At 36.7% G+C, this 19583-nt stretch overlaps 1 protein-coding gene across 3 annotated transcripts in view; it reads right to left on the reverse strand.

Moving 5' to 3' along the window:
- Positions 1–19424, reverse strand: part of LOC5569072 (sodium-coupled monocarboxylate transporter 1) — a 37531-nt gene extending 18107 nt beyond the window's left edge. Inside the window, exon 1 of one of the 3 annotated variants that reach the window (XM_001658252.2) lies at positions 19269–19424. The gene's annotated coding sequence lies outside the window, so the exon portion shown is untranslated. Of the gene's footprint in view, positions 1–1203; positions 1467–19268 lie in introns of those variants that run through there. The other 2 variants (XM_021847350.1, XM_021847349.1) reach the window with 2 other exon arrangements.
- Between the last annotated feature and the right edge of the window lie 159 nt (positions 19425–19583).

Here is a 19583-nt window from a genome sequence, read left to right on the forward strand (position 1 = left end):
TTTCACTTCTTTGGCGCATTTTGTTCGACTCAGCGAGTCACCCACTGGTTGAATGTGTCTTCTATTCATTATAGACTTCAGGTGGTGGCAGAATTGCGAACGCTCTCATTGTCAATATTGCGATTTCTTGCTTTGGGCGACAACCATTTGAACAAACAGTAAACAAGTCCCCTATAACTAACTACAATCCGATTTGGGCTACATTCGTAACCTTTTCCTCTTTGTGTTTCAGTTAGCTTATGCACTGCATTTCCACTGTGTATAAATAGCGTCGATAGCACTAAACATTGATAGATAAGTGCGACCGAGGGCTGTTCGCCAATATTCACTTTGTACTTAGTGCCGAATTAAGCGCTGATCTATAGATAGTAAGGTGGTTCGAAACATATTTTTGCTCCACACCAATGATTTGATTCCATATAAAATTCTAAGAGTCCTCTCATAATCTGAAGTAATTTGGATCAAATTGAAAATGCACAAGTCCTTCAAAGTTTGTATGGGAATCATTATGGGAAAGGCAAGCAAATAATTTAATCGGTTTCCAAATCAGGAGGCTCAGTGATTAATTATTGATTTTCATCTGAATTACAAATGTTTGGCTATAATAATTTAGCTGCTCAGCAGGCATCACTGGATTTTTATATGCAGTGAAACATAGTAGCCATGATTTGTGGGTGCTATCTTTCGGGCCAGATGCAGCAATGTTGCCTGTTTAGAAACTAAATGAGCACTGCTGAAGAATTTCTATTTGGATACAAATCAAAAACTATTTACTGAGACGTTTAATTTGAGAACGATCTTCGAAAGAGTTGTAGTTGATAAGCTTATTTAACAGTATTAGTACAAAGCTCACCTTCAAGGCCACATAGGCAAAAACTTTGACCAATTGAATGAATTGATTGCTTTTTCCATAGTGTTTCCCATATAAACTTTGAAAGGCTTGTGCAGTCTGTTTTCATCCAAATGACCTCACATTTTGAAAAGGCACTCAGAACTTGATCTAGGATCAAAAGAGCGATGTGGAGCGAAAATGATTCTTTGAACCACCTTAATAGATAGCAATCATACATCGGCGATAACGCTTGTCTGTTACATAATTATTCTTCCCAACTATGGTAACATGTATGTATATCTAAGTGATTCTATGCCGGTTTCGCCAATCTTCATGATTACAGGTAAAAACAAACCGCAACAATAACATACTCTATTCTCGATCAGTACTCAAAAGCCAAATTAGCTAACACCAATGCACCAAGAACTCCGATGTCCGAACCGAACTGGTCAACGATTGAAACTCGACTGGTGGTGGACAATCGCAGACGCGAATAATACAATCATACACACGCGGTGAACATTGTACCTCTGCTCTGCCTTGGGGCTTTCAATTCAACAGCCCGAAGCTTTGAATTTACATGTGAGACTTCGACGACTGACGAGACGATTATAGACGATAGACACGACGACGACGATACGATCACTTCGATGACGGAGTTTATACTGATGCGTATTATGGCGTGAAATGATCAATGCACCTTTGATCGTCGTCGCAAGCGCAACTCGTCCAATCGAACGTTCCAGTAACTTTTTGCTTAACAGAAAGTGGAGCGTCATTCATGGATGGCCAAATACGCACGTGCATGTAGCCTGTACCCTAGTAGGGTACAGGCAGTGCACAGTTACTTTCTGTATGTGTGCGCACTGATAAGTGCACTCGGTAGACGCCAGGTTCTTTCATTATATGTATACCGCTGGTATAGGTACCTGCCGATAAATGTGTGCTAAGCGATATTATCTTTGTCGTGACCTAATGAAGTGTCGTCTATGTAGACTTTGGACACTAGTCGTCAGCTGTAGATTCATGATGCGTACAGAGAAAGAGAAAGCCTAAAGAGTCCTCGAAGTTTTGATACCTGAAGCATTAGGGTGATTCATAAACGGAACGCTTCCAACCAACATTTCAGGCTCTGAAGACGGGTTGAGGTGAATGGCAAATAATAAAAAAAACACAAAAAATTGCCACCAGAAATAATCTAGATATTTTGAAACTTTCACGAAAAGCTGAAAATCTCATTACAGTAGCAAAACTTGCTATCGTATAAAAATATGTTAGTCATTTTGAATACCACTTTAAACTCTTATAACTACTACATATATGTCAAATATTGGAAAAAAAAACTCATTTTTTTATTGCTGAGATCATTACAAACTTCTATACGAAACGACAGTTTGATTGATACCTCTCTCCCCTTAGTTTGCTTCTTCTTATTCTTCTTCTTCTTCTTCTTCTTCTTCTTCTTCTTCTTCTTCTTCTTCTTCTTCTTCTTCTTCTTCTTCTTCTTCTTCTTCTTCTTCTTCTTCTTCTTCTTCTTCTTCTTCTTCTTCTTCTTCTTCTTCTTCTTCTTCTTCTTCTTCTTCTTCTTCTTCTTCTTCTTCTTCTTCTTCTTCTACTTCTTCTTCTTCTTCTTCTTATTTTTTTTCTTCTTCTTCTTCTTCTTCTTCTTCTTCTTCTTCTTCTTCTTGGCATTACGTCCTCACTGGGACAGAATCTGCTTCTCAGCTTAATGTTGCTCATTGCTTCCACAGTTCTAAACTGAGAGCTTTCTCTGCCAAAGTTGCCATTCGTACTTATTCTGCGCGGCGTGTGAGTCGAGACGAGTCGCTCTCACCTCGGGTGACGTGTCACCCCAATTGTCATCCCATTCGACTCGTGGCACCTCACACGCCGCGCAGAATAGGCACGATTGCCATCATGTCGAAAAGTTGGCTGAAAAAAGTGGATGGTTCAAAATGGAAAAATCCAATGAAGTGAGCCATTTTATCCCATCAGTGCGTATTGGACCATGTTCTTTTACACAAATTCCATGGGGCAAGACACTGAATAATATAGGTATTGATATCTGTTAATGTCAATTAATATATATTAATCCATTGATATTTTCGAAACACATCGAGGTGGCTATGACTTTTCTTTTAAGAAACAAAGATATCTGACGTTTCAAGATATCAACCTACATGATGGACTCAAACCCGGTGAGCTTTTATCCTTAATTTAAATGCAATACATATATTATTTATAATGTTGTAGGATCATTCACTTTTCTGGGAGCGAATCCAAGCAGCGGTCGGTCTGTTGCCAAAACATATTATGAACATCATCCTTGATCTTCAAGGATGTTCTTCATGCGGTGCTCTTGGGGAAATCCAAGAAACTGATGTTTCCCAAATCAAAAACGATCTGAGGCTGCTTGCACCTATGAAAAAGGCATCACTTGATGTTGAACAACTGCATCATTTATACGGGCATTTTGCAGTTTCGCCCAAAAATTTAATATTCCTGAACGGTGAAAGAAAAGCCAACCAGACGAATAAAACAACCGGGTGGATACTCTGCTCCTTACGCATGTTTAAGTGTCCCTTGTTTCCATCCATGAAAGAACTAAGGTTTTTAGGACATATTTGGACATTGCATTTTATTTAATCCACATCCATTATGCAATTTTACATTTTTTTTTTTCAGGAATGATGAAACACGCTATTTACAAAGCTACTCCCTCAATTGATCTTTCAAGCTCTAAATGTGAAATCGGCTCAAAAGTGTTGCACTTCATATTTCGTACAACCACGACTCATATACTAGATCAAACTACAGATCTGAACTAGCTTCACATAAGATTCAAATGTATGGTTATTGTTTATTTTTGTCAATCTACCCATATGTTTCGAAAACCTAATCGAGAGGAAACTCCCAGCATACTAGATAATATCTTCAGTATCAATTGTAATATTATTAATATATATTAATATTTTAATACCAGATCAAGTGTCTTTTCCCATGACAAATTCTCTCTGATCTTCTATTTTTTTTTTTTTTTAAACTACTTAAGGCAATAGAATAGTGCTTCTCACTGCTACAAAAACAGTACTTTTCATTGCTAAAAACGGTACTTTTCAGTGCTACACAAACAGTACTTTTAAGAATTATTTTTTTACTATTTATCCTTGTTTGGACCAATGCCTTCGACTTTTCGTTGGACCCGTTAGGTCAGTGGTCACCAAACTGCGGCCCGCGGGCCTCATGCGGCCCTCAAGAGGGTTTTGTGCGGCCCGCGAATGGATTTCTAATATTAATGTGATGCGGCCCGCTTGTTATCCATAATGTTTATTCATGCTGATGTTTAATCCTTTGCTCTTTCAACTTTTTCATTGTGCAACAGTCATTGAAATCATATAAAATGTTTCTGCATTTATCCATCTTCATGGCATAATGAGTAATATGAAATTGATTTTGACTCATTCAAAGGTTCAAAATTTCTGACAAACCTAAATTTATTAGAATATTAAAAGGAAGGCTGAGGGCCAGCAAAAAGTCTTCAAATCTCTAGAAATCTCTCTGCTGAATATATTTCAGTTTAAAAAATTGAACCAGGATCTTGATGTCCGCAGAACGCTGATATTATTACAAAGATTATTTCATTTTGACTTTCAAAATGTCTCCTATGTAAATCTTTGTAATTTGTGTTATTTGAAATATTTTAATATGGATTGCTTTTTGAATGGTTGAGGAGCCCAAACGCAAAGAGATGTACAATATTGGGCAATTCATTTGCAACTTTTTCGACCTTACATACAGAATGGTCAACTTTTGTGGGATAAATCTCAGCATTTCGGACATTACTTAAGTGTCAACATTTTCAAAACATCAAAAATCAATACTCAAGAGATCGAAAATAATATCAATCCGATTAAAGTAAATTTCGCAAAAAAAAAAAAAAATAAACGATTTATCTCAAAATATAAGAGACCTACACAAGCATCTTCTGCATAATTGCTAATCTCATATAAATGTACAACTTTGCTGAAGATATTATCAATCTATTACTTCAAATTTTTTGGTTTGTGTAAGTTTTGAAATTTGTCGACAAATGTACCTTAACTGATTTTAACTCGTAAAAGAAAAAAAGGTTACAAATATGTGTTTAAATTCAAGTTATGTTAAAATGTCATATAAATCGATACATAAAAAATTAGATAAAACACTCTGAAGTAGACTGTTTTCTATTATTAATCGTTAAATAAAGCTGAAAATACATTGTCCAATACTGTAAGTGACATATTAATCGAATTTGAATAAAGTGTACTAATAAAGCTCTGTTCCAAGCTTTTAAAAAGTATTTCAAGGTGAGTTTTTCGTCATGAATTATTTTATATTAGCTAACATAATTCATTAAACACTTGGCATTGGTTCTCTGTCACTTATATCTTTGCTTCCAAACCCTTCTGCTTTGATCATAAAGTTCCCAGAAATGTTTCATAGAAATAGTGATTTTTTGCAATCCCATTGAAATCTGTTAAAATTAATCCTTATAAATCTTGCGGCCCGCGACTTATTTTGTAAGCGTTAAGATGGCCCGTGCTATCGGTTACGCTGAGGACCACTGCGTTAGGTAGTGAAAGCTAGCGGTGGTAATCCTTCTTGGACACCGTCTTGGGAAGAAACCGCTTAGAAGATATCTTCTTCTTTCGTTTATTCACTAAACATGGTTGAACCACGAACAAAAGGAAGGACGAATCTCTGGATTCACAACTTCATTCCAAAAAAAATCTGGATTAAAAACTGTCACTAAACGTGGCAATAATGAAAGAAAGGACGTTTCTCCGGAATGCGTACTTTCTACCAAGGGTGAAATGGTTAATGCTGATAATGGATCATTAAAATAACCAAAACGGCCGCTATGGAAAGCATAGATAGCGCCACCGTAGCCTTGTGTGTTTGACATAACAGCAATGCTGTCACAATGTTAAATTCCATATACAGTGGCGCCTTTGTTTTGGTGCGGTGAGCACTTGCAAAAACTACCTTCAATGATCCATTGCATCGTGTCGGACTGGTGGTGAATGCGTCGGAAACAAAGTACCTGGGAGGGAGAAACCAATAAGCCATTTTATGAGACGTTTCGAATCATATGGTTTCCGTTTGTTTACCAGCTTTGAAAGTTTCTGGCGGGCCGATTTATTTACGTTTCTTCTAGCGCCACATTTGGAAGGAGCATATTCAACAATGGCGCTGGTGGCAATGCAACAAAGTTCGCATGTAAAATTTAAATCAGTAGGCGGGGAAGATATTTTTCATCTACGTTACCTGTAATACATGTAAACCGGTTAGAAACATGCGCTAAAAGAGACGGGGAAGTCATCGGCAACCAAAATGTCTCCAGCGCCATTCAGATATCATGCTAGTTTTTTGAACAACAACAATGAGCGGCCCGCCAGAAAACGTCATTCGAACGTCTCGTAAAATGGCTTATACAAAATTTCTGTACGTCATAGTGAGCCGGGATCACGCTGTCACGAACTGTCACTGTGAGCCCAGATCTCAAACATTGGACTAACATGGAAAAAGCGCGTAACTGATTAAAACACATTTTCGCATTACATCAAAAGTGACAAAAATCGAATGAAAATCAATTCATGCACACAATGCAAGTAATGTCACGTGAGCACCTTTCAATATGATTGAATATAAAGCATTGTAAAACGCATCGTTTTACTTTTTCCAATGAAAATGAATATTTAGTGCATAGAAAACTGTGGCCCTTTTTCCATGTTTGTCAGTAAAGATCAAAAGTACACAATAAAAGAAAACTAGCGATTTTTCCCAAGCCTGCCTTGATTGTTGTTGGAAGGTGGAGTTATCTTGCAGTTCAAACAAACGTTGTTCTATATTTCGTGTGTAGTATCTGTGCCTCCCACCCAGCAAAGTACCATCAGTGCACCAGTATCCGCTCATGCCCCACTATGGCTTATCAGGTGGCCAATAATCAAAAAAGTGATGTGCCCCAAATTTCAATTCTTGTTCGCCATTTCATTGTAAACATGTCTGCTAACAAATCCCCAAAATATTAGGGCATGATTTGCATTGCACACTCAGATATGAGGTGCCAAAGCCTATGGAAATAAACTTGTTTTTATTAACAAAAACTATGGTTTACTCAAATGAATACACGCAGAACAATATTGCAGGATTGAATCTAAGAACGCGCCTATTAGAACCAACAATTCTTGTTTGAATTAAATCAACCCATCTGGTGGTTTGTTTCAAATCCGGCATATTTTTGAAACAACAAAACTCTGTGCCGAATGAAATATTGATGCTCGATTTTCATTTCAACAAATGACAATTGTTGTTTCAACAATATCATTTTGTTGAATCCATTTTTTTTCTTGTCGCCATTTTGTGTTTGAGAAATAAACAGAGAAGTTAGAGGCAAAAATTAAATTTTGTTCAAAGTTGAAAAAGAAGTGTTCATGGGATATTCGGTAGCTGTCAATTTTAATACCTTTGGTGAGTATACATATTCCGTCGTAGTTTAATTTAAATACAATATTATTTTAGTAATAATATGAAAAAGATGAGTTTACTATTCATGATGGTTATGACGGTGTAAATGCGAAAGGAAGGAAAGCTATAGGTAATGAAAAACAATCGATTAAATTGCAAGACAAGTTGATTGTTTTAATTTTGTTTATTTCAGAATTTTCTAAATTTGTTCCGACCGGTCGGTTGTGCAGCGGCGATGGTAGCGGACTATATCATCTTACACCTATTAATTCGAAACACAAACTCAATGATCAAATTTAATCTGTAAAGCTTGCGCATTGAATTAGTAGGAATGTTAATAAAAAATGATTTTTAAATCAATGAAATACTTTGTTAACATCAATGAACAGAATTGTAGAAACAACAATAGTTGGTTTTTCTTTCAACACACATTCTTTGTTACTTCAATATGGGGTGTGTTTAGAATCAACAAATTATATTTTTGTTTCAATTGCATTTCTTTTTGTTTTTGACAGCTGGCTATTTTGAGACATTTTTAGAAACAACAATTTATTTTGTAGGAATAAATGGAAGTTATCATTAAGCCAACAAAAATTGCCGATAAGCCGTGAGTCAACAATAAAATTTGTTGAATATATACAGATTTAGTTTGTATTTACAATATATTTCTCTGTGTGTATAACTTTTTTTCTATAATACTTACGTAAAATGTTTTTACACCATTTGAAAGCTTACAAAAAAGGCTTCCTAGAAACAATAAAAATAATAAAAAAAAGGCTTCAAAATAGTGCCTTTAATGATGTTTTTTTATAAAGCGGTTAAAAAAAATCGAGTATGCTTATAGTTAACACATCGAGTACTTTTGTGTCCCAAGTTCTCCCAGGCTTAAATTCAGTTCCAAGGGTACTTTGAGATGTCAACTAAAGGATCGTGAAGAATTTAGCTACACAAATTTGCACTTTTTTAATATAAGGCTTTTTGATTTTTTCCAATATTTTAACCATTTTCCATTGTAAACAGCTAAAAACTAATTCAGAAAATAACTGAATTTCGCTAAATCTTTCAAATTATCATTTCTATGTAAGTTTTAATATTTATAATGGTTTGCACAACGATAATCGCATAAATGGCTTATATGCATTATTAGTAACAAAGTTTAATATTTCGCTATAGGCCCTATTCAAAAGTTAGTCTCAAAAACTTGTTTTAATTATGAATCGTGGTTTACGGCCAACCAGCCGAGTGGAAGTTTAACAACTACCGAAAAGCTAAACATTACATATAATTTGCAATTGGATTAGATGGACAAATTGATGTGAAGATTTGCGAAAAAGTTACACGTCTTCTCAGTGAGAATCGAACTCACGACTCCCCGATCTCTAGTTGGGGCGCGTTAACCACTACGCCATGAGAGGACTCATGAACGCAGAAGTTAACCTGAATTCGATTTCAGCTCAATAATCACGTGGTCCTCTTTCGCAAAGTGCACCTCTTTCGGAAGAATTAGATGCCCATCCAAACACAACGCTTTCTATATATATCCAATGCCTAGCCCGAGAGCGCATTGTTTTTTAGATATAGGAATAGCACACTACACTAGCCAGCAACTGCGCTGGCTGAGGTTTCTATTGTGTGGGCTTCCAATGGGTCGCGACGTTCTCAAACGACCGGTTACGGAACATGAGTCCGTTGCTCGATAAATACTTGTTTTAATTATGAATCGTGGTTTACGGCCAACCAGCCGAGTGGAAGTTTAACAACTACCGAAAAGCTAAACATTACATATAATTTGCAATTGGATTAGATGGACAAATTGATGTGAAGATTTGCGAAAAAGTTACACGTCTTCTCAGTGAGAATCGAACTCACGACTCCCCGATCTCTAGTTGGGGCGCGTTAACCACTACGCCATGAGAGGACTCATGAACGCAGAAGTTAACCTGAATTCGATTTCAGCTCAATAATCACGTGGTCCTCTTTCGCAAAGTGCACCTCTTTCGGAAGAATTAGATGCCCATCCAAACACAACGCTTTCTATATATATCCAATGCCTAGCCCGAGAGCGCATTGTTTTTTAGATATAGGAATAGCACACTACACTAGCCAGCAACTGCGCTGGCTGAGGTTTCTATTGTGTGGGCTTCCAATGGGTCGCGACGTTCTCAAACGACCGGTTACGGAACATGAGTCCGTTGCTCGATAAATACTTGTTTTAATTATGAATCGTGGTTTACGGCCAACCAGCCGAGTGGAAGTTTAACAACAACCGAAAAGCTAAACATTACATATAATTTGCAATTGGATTAGATGGACAAATTGATGTGAAGATTTGCGAAAAAGTTATACGTCTTCTCAGTGAGAATCGAACTCACGACTCCCCGATCTCTAGTTGGGGCGCGTTAACCACTACGCCATGAGAGGACTCATGAACGCAGAAGTTAACCTGAATGCGTAATGTTTAGCTTTTCGGTAGTTGTTAAACTTCCACTCGGCTGGTTGGCCGTAAACCACGATTCATAATTAAAACAAGTATTTATCGAGCAACGGACTCATGTTCCGTAACCGGTCGTTTGAGAACGTCGCGACCCATTGGAAGCCCACACAATAGAAACCTCAGCCAGCGCAGTTGCTGGCTAGTGTAGTGTGCTATTCCTATATCTAAAAAACAATGCGCTCTCGGGCTAGGCATTGGATATATATAGAAAGCGTTGTGTTTGGATGGGCATCTAATTCTTCCGAAAGAGGTGCACTTTGCGAAAGAGGACCACGTGATTATTGAGCTGAAATCGAATTCAGGTTAACTTCTGCGTTCATGAGTCCTCTCATGGCGTAGTGGTTAACGCGCCCCAACTAGAGATCGGGGAGTCGTGAGTTCGATTCTCACTGAGAAGACGTGTAACTTTTTCGCAAATCTTCACATCAATTTGTCCATCTAATCCAATTGCAAATTATATGTAATGTTTAGCTTTTCGGTAGTTCTCAAAAACTTGTTTTTGAAAATAAAACATCAAATTTGTATCATAAAACTCATAAATACGACATGAGATGGAAAAAATATTTTTGGCCGCCAGTCTGTATGGAAACCGCCCATAGTGTGCCTCTATATCCGCTCACTAGTGTAAAAATTGATTTTCCGTGTCAAAAACCAATATTTTTTGCACGGATATATCCTAGCAATATTAACTACATTCGAATGAAGTCGTCTGACATTATTTCCTTTGAAAACATATTTCTTTATATTGAAAACACACTACCTCGTGAGCGGTTATTGGAACACTATGTATTTTTGAGTGTTCCAATAACCGCTCATGCCAAAAAATAAACAAAATTTTAAAAAAAATCGAGCCCTTTTTATTGCAGTAGTAGCTATAGTTCGACCATAAAAAAAATATCAGTATAAATTAAGAAAATCGAAATAATGCATTTTTAGTAAGTTCGCCACGAAATCAGTTTACCGTGAGCGGAAATAGGAACACTTAGATGCAGTAACAACTGCATTTAAATATTCTTTTATAAAAGTTTTTCAAATTCTTTTTATTTTGCCGCTGATTACCTTTACTTGAAGCCTCATAGTGGCCTAAAAATAGTATTGATCGACACAATGGTTATTTTATAATAAACATTTGAACTCATAACTTCCCTTAAATGAGCGGAATCTGGTGCAATGATGGTACATGCTGGTGGGCGGAACCGAACGTGACAGGGCTCGCCTAGGAACCAGCGTTACGATAGACGGGGATACGTTCGAGGTGGTAGATGAATTAATTTACCACGGATCCTTACTGACGGCGGACAACAATGTTAGCCGTGAAATACGGAGACGCATCATCTGTGGAAGTCGTGCCTACTATGGGCGCCAGAAGAACCTGCGGTCAAAAAAGTCCCCGCACCAAATGCACCATGTACAAATCGCTGATTAGACGTCGGTGGTCCTTTACGGGCATGAAACGTGGACGATGCTCGAGGAGGACCTGCAAGCACTCGGAGTCATCGAACGTCGGGTGCTTAGGACTATTTTTGGCGGTGTGCAGGAGAACGGTGTGTGGCGGCGAAGGATGAACCACGAGCTCGCTGCAGTCTACGACGAACCTAGCATCGTGAAGGTAGCAAAAGCTGGAAGAATGCGTTGCGCGGTTCATGTTGTAAGAATGCCGGACAACAACCCTGCAAAAATGGTGTTCGCTTCCGATCCGGCAGGCACAAGAAGGCGAGGAGCGCAGCGGGCACGGTGGGCTGGCCAGGTGCTGCAAGATCTGGCGACTGTGGGGTGCAGCTGCGAAGCGAGTTGTAGGGGTGATCGGGGCAATATGGGCCGCCTAAGGAAAACGTCATGGAATGCATAGAAAAACAGCAAAAAATATGGTTTAAATACAAGTGACTTGTACTATAAAATGTTATCTTCCATGTTATGTCGATAATTAATGTTAGCATCAACTTGCAAATTATTTCTGGAACTTTTTGGAAAACCATGTTTTTCTACGTGGTCACCAACCATATGGGGCATTATGAGCCACCCTACGGGGCAGTATGAGCAACCTCATTCGATCGAATGATTTTTATTTAAAACAGTATAGAGAAGAGTTAGTGGTGAAGAGTACATTATTGCAAAGGAAATTGTATTAGCTTTGCTTGAAATTATTGATTCTAGCGGCTTATTTTCAAGGATACATAATACATAGTAAATAGACCATGTTATACTAGTACTAAATTGCGATACTTGGTTCAACGTATTTTCTAGCTAAGTGTTCCACTTGTAATGGTGCATAAAGATGACTATGCAGTAAAAAAAAATAATCTGGTATATTTAGGCAATGCATTTTTATGTTCAAAACATCGTTTGTTTTGCTTAAATCTAGGTGGCTCATTTTGCCCCGCTCCTTCATCTTGAAAATAATATATTGTTTTTCAATAATTTTGTTTACGAACAAATCTAATTTCACTCACGAACTGTTCATTATGATCAGAAGTATCAATGGATTGGTAAAATTTATCAGAATTATAAATATATTTGTCTTATAGGCTTAACTAAAAACTGCCAAAATTATAAGCTTTTCATGACGAAGGACAAATTTGTACATTTTTGTGAATATCTTGAGTGTTCAAACGAATATTCTTACGGTTTTTATTGTGGTGGCTATTTGCGGCATCCTTTAGCAGATCATAATGACACTAGACATTAAAACACTGTTTTTCAGGTCAAAACCGGGGTGGCTCATATTGCCCCGTATGTTCATATTGCCCCCATTGCCCCTATAGCGTGGCATTGTTGATGCGGTTTTATTGTCATAACTATAAATGTATGTTATGCATCGAAATGAGCAATCAGTTCGATGCTTTAGACCAGTGATTCCCAAAGTGGGCGAATTCGCCCCCCTGGGGGCGATTTTCAGGTACAAGGGGCGAAAATTTGTAAAATGGAATCTGGGGGCGAAAGTGTGAGAGACTGAGAGTAACGATACTTAACAGAGTAGAAGACACCCGAATCAATAGAGGATTATACTCTCATAATGTAAAGATTAGTTGATTATCCATTTAACTTTTTCCCTATACATATTTGTTTGTACCTCTTTTCATGCTCATTTTGATTGCTTTTGATGTTCTTTTTATATAAAAACTTTATATTTGGACAGCTTATTTTACGATATTTGGTCGGCGTTAAGTCAGAGGGGACCAAGTACAAAACTTGGGAAAATTTGGATTATTCTCTCATTAGATGCAAAATTACATTACCTCCGTTTCACTTTACCCAGATTCGATGAATGCTGTAAACTGCGAGAGATATGTAACAAATTTACTTTGAATGATCAATAAAAATCAATAAAGTGTGCACTCAGAGTGGACCAAGTGATTATTACCATATTAGCGAAAATGATCAGCGCGCTGAGGAATGCGAGGAAATGAAAAGCATTTCAAGAGATTTGTCAGTTTCTTCGACATCGAATGATTCTTCTACTTATCCATCAATAGAAATTTATAAATATTACTTAATTCGATGCATTTGATTTTGATTTTTGACCATTTACCATATTAGGATGGGTGGTCAGAAATTGCAACAATTTCTGTGCAGACAGAGCGGACCAAGTGTTGAAAAGCAATAAACTGATAGATTATTGCATTTTTTGGGTCAATTTCAGAGTCCGATAGAAGTTTATGGTAGTTCTATGGTGTATGTATGGAATGTGCTGGAACCCGCTCATTGGACCAGTGTATTTTGGTCGGTATACAAGGTTTTCACTTGGTCCACTCTGACTGAACACATATTTGAATATTTCTGGTCTTCAATGCTCCGACCCTGCAAAACCTTAATTTTCAAGCTATCATAATGCCACTGATTTCGGTATTGACAAACGGATTATTAAAGAAATTACGTTACTGAACCAGTTTGACCATGCAAGCATTAAATGATTGTTATTTTCCTAGAAATTGTTCAGTCAGAGTGAACCAACTCACTGAACGGTGATCTTTGGTTCAGTCAGAGTGGACCTAATACACATAGTCCATCAAAAAATCGTTCTATCAGAGGTTTGGATTATGATTCTTCATGATTATCACTTCACATTATATTATTTGGAAGTAACACAAAGATGTGTAGAAATATTGAACCAAAATTTAAACGAGTTAACAAATTACAGAGCGTTAGACTTTAAAACATTTTTTCTCAAATTATGCAAAATGTTACTTGGTCCACTCTGACTTAACGCCGACCATTTGATATCCGTTTCCACAAAGGCAAAGTTTTCAATACAATTTGTTTTGATATTTTGTTACGATCATTTTAATCATTAGTACACACTTTTTTATGAACTAATTTCAGAAAATTTGACCAGCGAAAATTAAGTGCCAACTTTAAAGTCATCAATAATTACCAAAGACGTAAATCATGTAACTAAAAAAAGATTTGAAGAAATATCGGATTGAAACCTTGAAAGCTGCAGAAAGCAATCTGGATTTTTTCAACAAAAAAAAAACCTTTTCAAATTACGTTAGAGTGAGAAAGGTACAAACAACTTTCAGGATTCTCCCATGTTTTTTCAAAGGTTTGGACATTTTGAAGTCGTAAAAAATTAATTATTCGATATCGAGTTGAAGAACCATAGTAAAAGTTGGTTCTCATGGCTTACTCGATGGTCTCTTGGTTTGCAATTAATCTGATTTTATGTCCTGTTATTCAAGAGAGGATTCAAGTGTTCTTTGATTCAAGTGAGGAAACAAAGAGTGCCGCCTATCGTGGTCAGTTGTTCTGAATTTGGGGGATTCCTTCCAAATAGCAAAGAAAGGAGACTGTCGCGTTTTGCCGGAAACTCTTAAAGATCGCGGAATTCTTCTCAAACATCTTGAAGAGAATATCCTTTTTTTACTTATGACGACAAACTGAACGTTTGTACAAAGTCGTTTTGAAAGGTCTCTTCTCAAGTGACTATAAGTCACCAGAAGAGACAACAATTGAATTAAATGATTGATGCCACAATGGATGAAGTAGTCCAAGTTGGTTTAAAATTTACTAATAAAATTGTTATTGGATTACGTTTTACTAATGGATCCTAAAAAATGTTTTAATATGTTGAATTTGAATGCTCGTTCTTTGAATGGTAAAGAGGACGAGCTGTTTAATTTTCTAACAGCTAATAACATACATGTAGCAATTATTGCTGAAACTTATTTGAAATCTGGATCCAAACTTATTATTACTTAACTTATTTGTTCATCGTATTGATCGGCTTGATGGGGCATCTGAGGGAGTTGCAATCATCATTAATAGGCGTATAAAACATCAACTTTTTTCGTCATTTGACACTTCGGGTATTTCTGTTGAACCACTGTTTGAAAAATATACCTTCATAGCTGCCTATGACTTGCGGAAATTGACGGAAAAATGTCATTGATGACTTTAAGGCCCTAGTCAGTGAAGGATCTGGAATCAACCGACATTTTTAAATTAAATTTATTGAATGAATATCTTTACCGAAATGAACTAATCATCAACATAAGCGCAAGAGAATATTTGTCTACCGGAAAATGTATTGTTGTATGAGAAAATGCGATAATATTATGAATGCTTATCCAAAATATTTAAAAATCTACTGGTGCCACTTATCTAAAAAAAAAGAAACTTTTCGTTATTTATAATCCCTCTATAGAAATCCAAGGCACCATGCATGATATAATATGCATGCAATTTCATTTATCGCTGTTGGTCGATTTTTCGTATTTCAACACATTTTGTGTATCTAACTGTGAGTCATGTTGCTAATGATGTAGGATGGGTGATCTGATGATATTGATATTGGTATCACGTGTTGATTACTTCGAGCCTCGAATTCTTGAATCAATTTTGAATTTTTCTGCAAATCGTTCTGAGCAAATTTGCAAATCTTCTTAATTATGTTGAATGACATATACCGGGTACCCCCGTTGGTTTGACCACATTTAATCTGAACACTTTTTAATTTGTACCCCGCTATTTTGCACATCGTTCAGATTAAAAATGGTTCAAACGTCATTTAGCTCCCGGAACGGAGTAGAGTGAAATGGAACGCTGTGGAACGGAACGCAGAATCAAAACAAAACAGTGAAAGAGGTAACCAGAAATACGAATCTAGGGTGACTAGATGTTCAAATTAAAAATGAATCCCGATGGTTTGCATGAGGTACCGTTCAAATTAGCGGGGGTACACGGTATATTCTCTCTATATAGAGATTTCTAAATTCGTAAATAATACGTCAGAAGTCATTTTAAATTTCAGAACAGTCGTGTCTCAGCTTGGTCCTGGCGATATGTTTGTTCAGTGCAACTGATCTTAATTTAAATATGTTCAGATTACAAGTGGCATTGGAAATTGCAAGTCATTGAAAGTATTCTAATTATTTGTGGCTGAGAACTTTGGACAAACAATTTAACGAAATTATTGGGAATTTGTTGAATATTATCCTGGTAGACACTGAAAATGTCTGCAATATGAAATGATGATTGCTAAAAAAGTCTTTGATAAAGTGTAGAATATTTTGAAATACTTTGTGGTAAAAACAAGCTCTGACAAGAAGACTATTTGTATCACATGTAGGTTTCTGAAAAGAAATCTTAATAAAATCTGAGTATTTTATGGAATTATTTGAATATTTTTGAATACATTATGGCAATTGATAATTCTAGACAAATATTTTCCATTATTTTTCACAGGATTATTTCTTGAGCAATTGTCTATCGATGGACGTTTTCCAAATTCAAAATATGCCCCCAAACAACTTTTACCGCATGGAATAACAAGAAATGTCTTATTTTTTCGGCACTTTATTCACCAATTAAAATACATTCCAGCAAAATCTAATCACTTTATCAACATGGTTTTCTCACAAGAAATGATCTATTCTCAATTTCAAAGGGACAAGTGAGATTATAATTTTGAAAAAAGTTGTCAAATTCGTGAAAATAGCCATCAAAGTTGCCCGCGCGCATTTCAGACGCACCACTGATATGGGCCTTAATGCCAATGGATCAATGCACGAGTTCACTAATTGACGTTTGAGCGGTGCCGTGTTATTTATGTGACCATGGAAACGAGTGAATTCGGCACCGCTCAAACGTCAAAATCATGAACCCGTGCATTGGTCCATGGACCGTTACACGAGTTCACTAATTTGACGTTTGAGCGGTGCCGAATTCACTAGTTTCCATGGTGACATAAATAACACGGCACCGCTCAAACGTCAAATAATGAACTCGTGCATAGATCCATTATGGAATAATTCGCAAAGTAATTCCAATGGTAGAATTTTATTTAACGAGTACTCTTCAGGATATTTCTCAATTCAATACTCTGATAGCCCTGCTTGTTTTTCCTCTTCTAGAAACCGTTCTACGATTGATTTGGTCTTAACCGACTCTAGCCACCTTTATACCCAATGTGATATAGCACATTGCTTTGTAGCCAACTGGTTACTCATGCTGATCTAGGTTCTGATCATGTCCCTGTTACATTTCAAATATCCCATGAAGCGATTCTCAATCCTATCAGCTCAATTTTCAGTAATTTTTGAGCTGACTGGAATACATAGCATATCTTTGCAAACAATACTTGATATTGACAATGCCCTCGAAACTTTAACTAATTCTATTGTTGAAGCAAGAGGCATTTCAAAATGTGAAGTAAAATTCGAATCCGTGATTAAAGACGATGATCTTAAACTCTTGATCCGTATTAAAAACGTGAGGAGAAGGCAATTTCAACGCTCTCGCGATCCTGATTTGAAAAATTATATGGCAGGATCTGCAAAAAGAAATCAATAAACGGTTTTCTCAATTAGGAAACAAAAATTTGAAAAATAATATTTCTCATTTGGACCCTGGCTTTAAACCCTTTTGGAAATTATCAAAAATTTTGAAAAATCCTCAGAAGCCAATTCCGGCCTTGAAAGAGAAAAACAAGTTATTACTAGGGTAGAAGCACCTGTTTTAGCCATACGCCAGTTGTAGCCATAGTGGAATATACACCGTTTTACATAGCCAATCAGCATGAATCCTTTTGTGTTCAGTAGGTCACATTCACATAATAGAGCTACATCCATTTACTCATCCAAATTGTTCAATAAATTTTCCTTAAAATTTTAACTTTAATACACCTAATTTGGCCAGGGCACTCCTTATTTGGCCACTCTCATGAGAAATTAATGCGATTGGCCAATTTAGGAACCGAAATTAAATCTATGGCCGAAACTGGTTCCGTTGGCCTTTATTGACCAACGGGATTTTCAAAGCGAAAAAATGGTTTTAGCTCAGTTTTAATATTTTAAGCACATAATATGGATTGAAAGCTTGCATTTGACATATTTGTAGTAAGAATACGGCTTCCCATTTAATGTTTATGGACATTGTTTCTTAGGATGGCCATAACCGGTGATTTTACCCTAACTAATTACGAAAAAGCTCAAAAACGTGCCATGAAGTTTAAAAGCGCGCATAATTTTAATTTAGGACTGAGTAGTCCAATTTAAAATCAAGTTAATCAGGACTTCGAAAGCATTCTCAATCAAGAGAACGTTTTCTAAAATTCCTGGGAGGCTGCTTTTAAAGAAGAGAGAACTATTATTAGAAAAAAAAAAGAACCTGAGAAGTAGGCTTTGTCCCAGTGAGGACGAAATGTTAAGAAGAATAAGAAGAAGAAATAATGTTTGGAGTGATACTAATAAAGAATTAAAAAAAATATGGATGGACTTGAAAAGGACGCAAAAGCAATAAAATCAAAACCATTTAAATTTTAGAAATAAATAGTAAAAAATCAAAACTAATCACATTTAAGGTGATTATAAAACGAAGCCAAACTTTGAATTTTCAAATGCACAAGACTGGAGAATCTGACAACAGTTCGCGTTGAAAATCAATCAAATTACTTGCTTCCTGGTGCTGACCAATGGGATAAATTTTCAACGTGGAGTGCTGTTTGGTTCTCAAGTCTTGTGCGCTTGAAAATTTGAGGTGTGGCTTCGTTTTATAATCACCTTAAGATTATTTCTTAAAAAAATTCCTCGATAGAAACCCAGCAACACAGTGTAATGGATTCCCGAGCATTCTGTTTAGTATTTATCGAAATAGTTATCATAACTCTCATAAACGTAGATTGTTCTTCCTCCAAACTGGAACAATTATATCCATTATGAACAAAAGGATATTCCAGCATATCCCGCACAAAAAAAAACATAATACTCATATTGAGCACTATGGTATATCACCGCAACGACACGTAACTCCGAACACGAATGAAAACAAACAAAAATATAACGTCATCAGAACTCTCAATCCACACTCTTTGCTTGTCGTTCCGCACGTAAATCACAGAAATTATGCAATGCCAACAAACCTTCACCTACCAGAACTGACGTAAATTGATTCTGACAGTACTTCAACCAAAAAAAAAAACTCTTCAGAACGACTTACCTGTGATACTTGACCACCTTCAGCTGGTGGTCACAATGTAAGATATGTAGTTCGGTTCTTGCACCCAAGTAAATCTCCACATCAATCGATCCGACCCGAAGACTAAATGCAACTAAATATGCACTCAAAATGCGTGCCAAGTAATGTTCTACTTACACCCTTACTGACTGGCCACACACGTATCGCGTACAACGTGGTGAGTTTTAAGTTTCTCCCATGCGCACTTTTACTTTCACATACAAGGGCCACGTTCATTCTGTTCCGTTCGTTCATTCCCGTTTCACGGTGTTGGTTGGTTCGAATTCATGTTCTTCA

The sequence above is a fragment of the Aedes aegypti genome, chromosome 2, assembly GCF_002204515.2.
Source record: "Aedes aegypti strain LVP_AGWG chromosome 2, AaegL5.0 Primary Assembly, whole genome shotgun sequence".
NCBI lineage: Eukaryota > Metazoa > Arthropoda > Insecta > Diptera > Culicidae > Aedes > Aedes aegypti.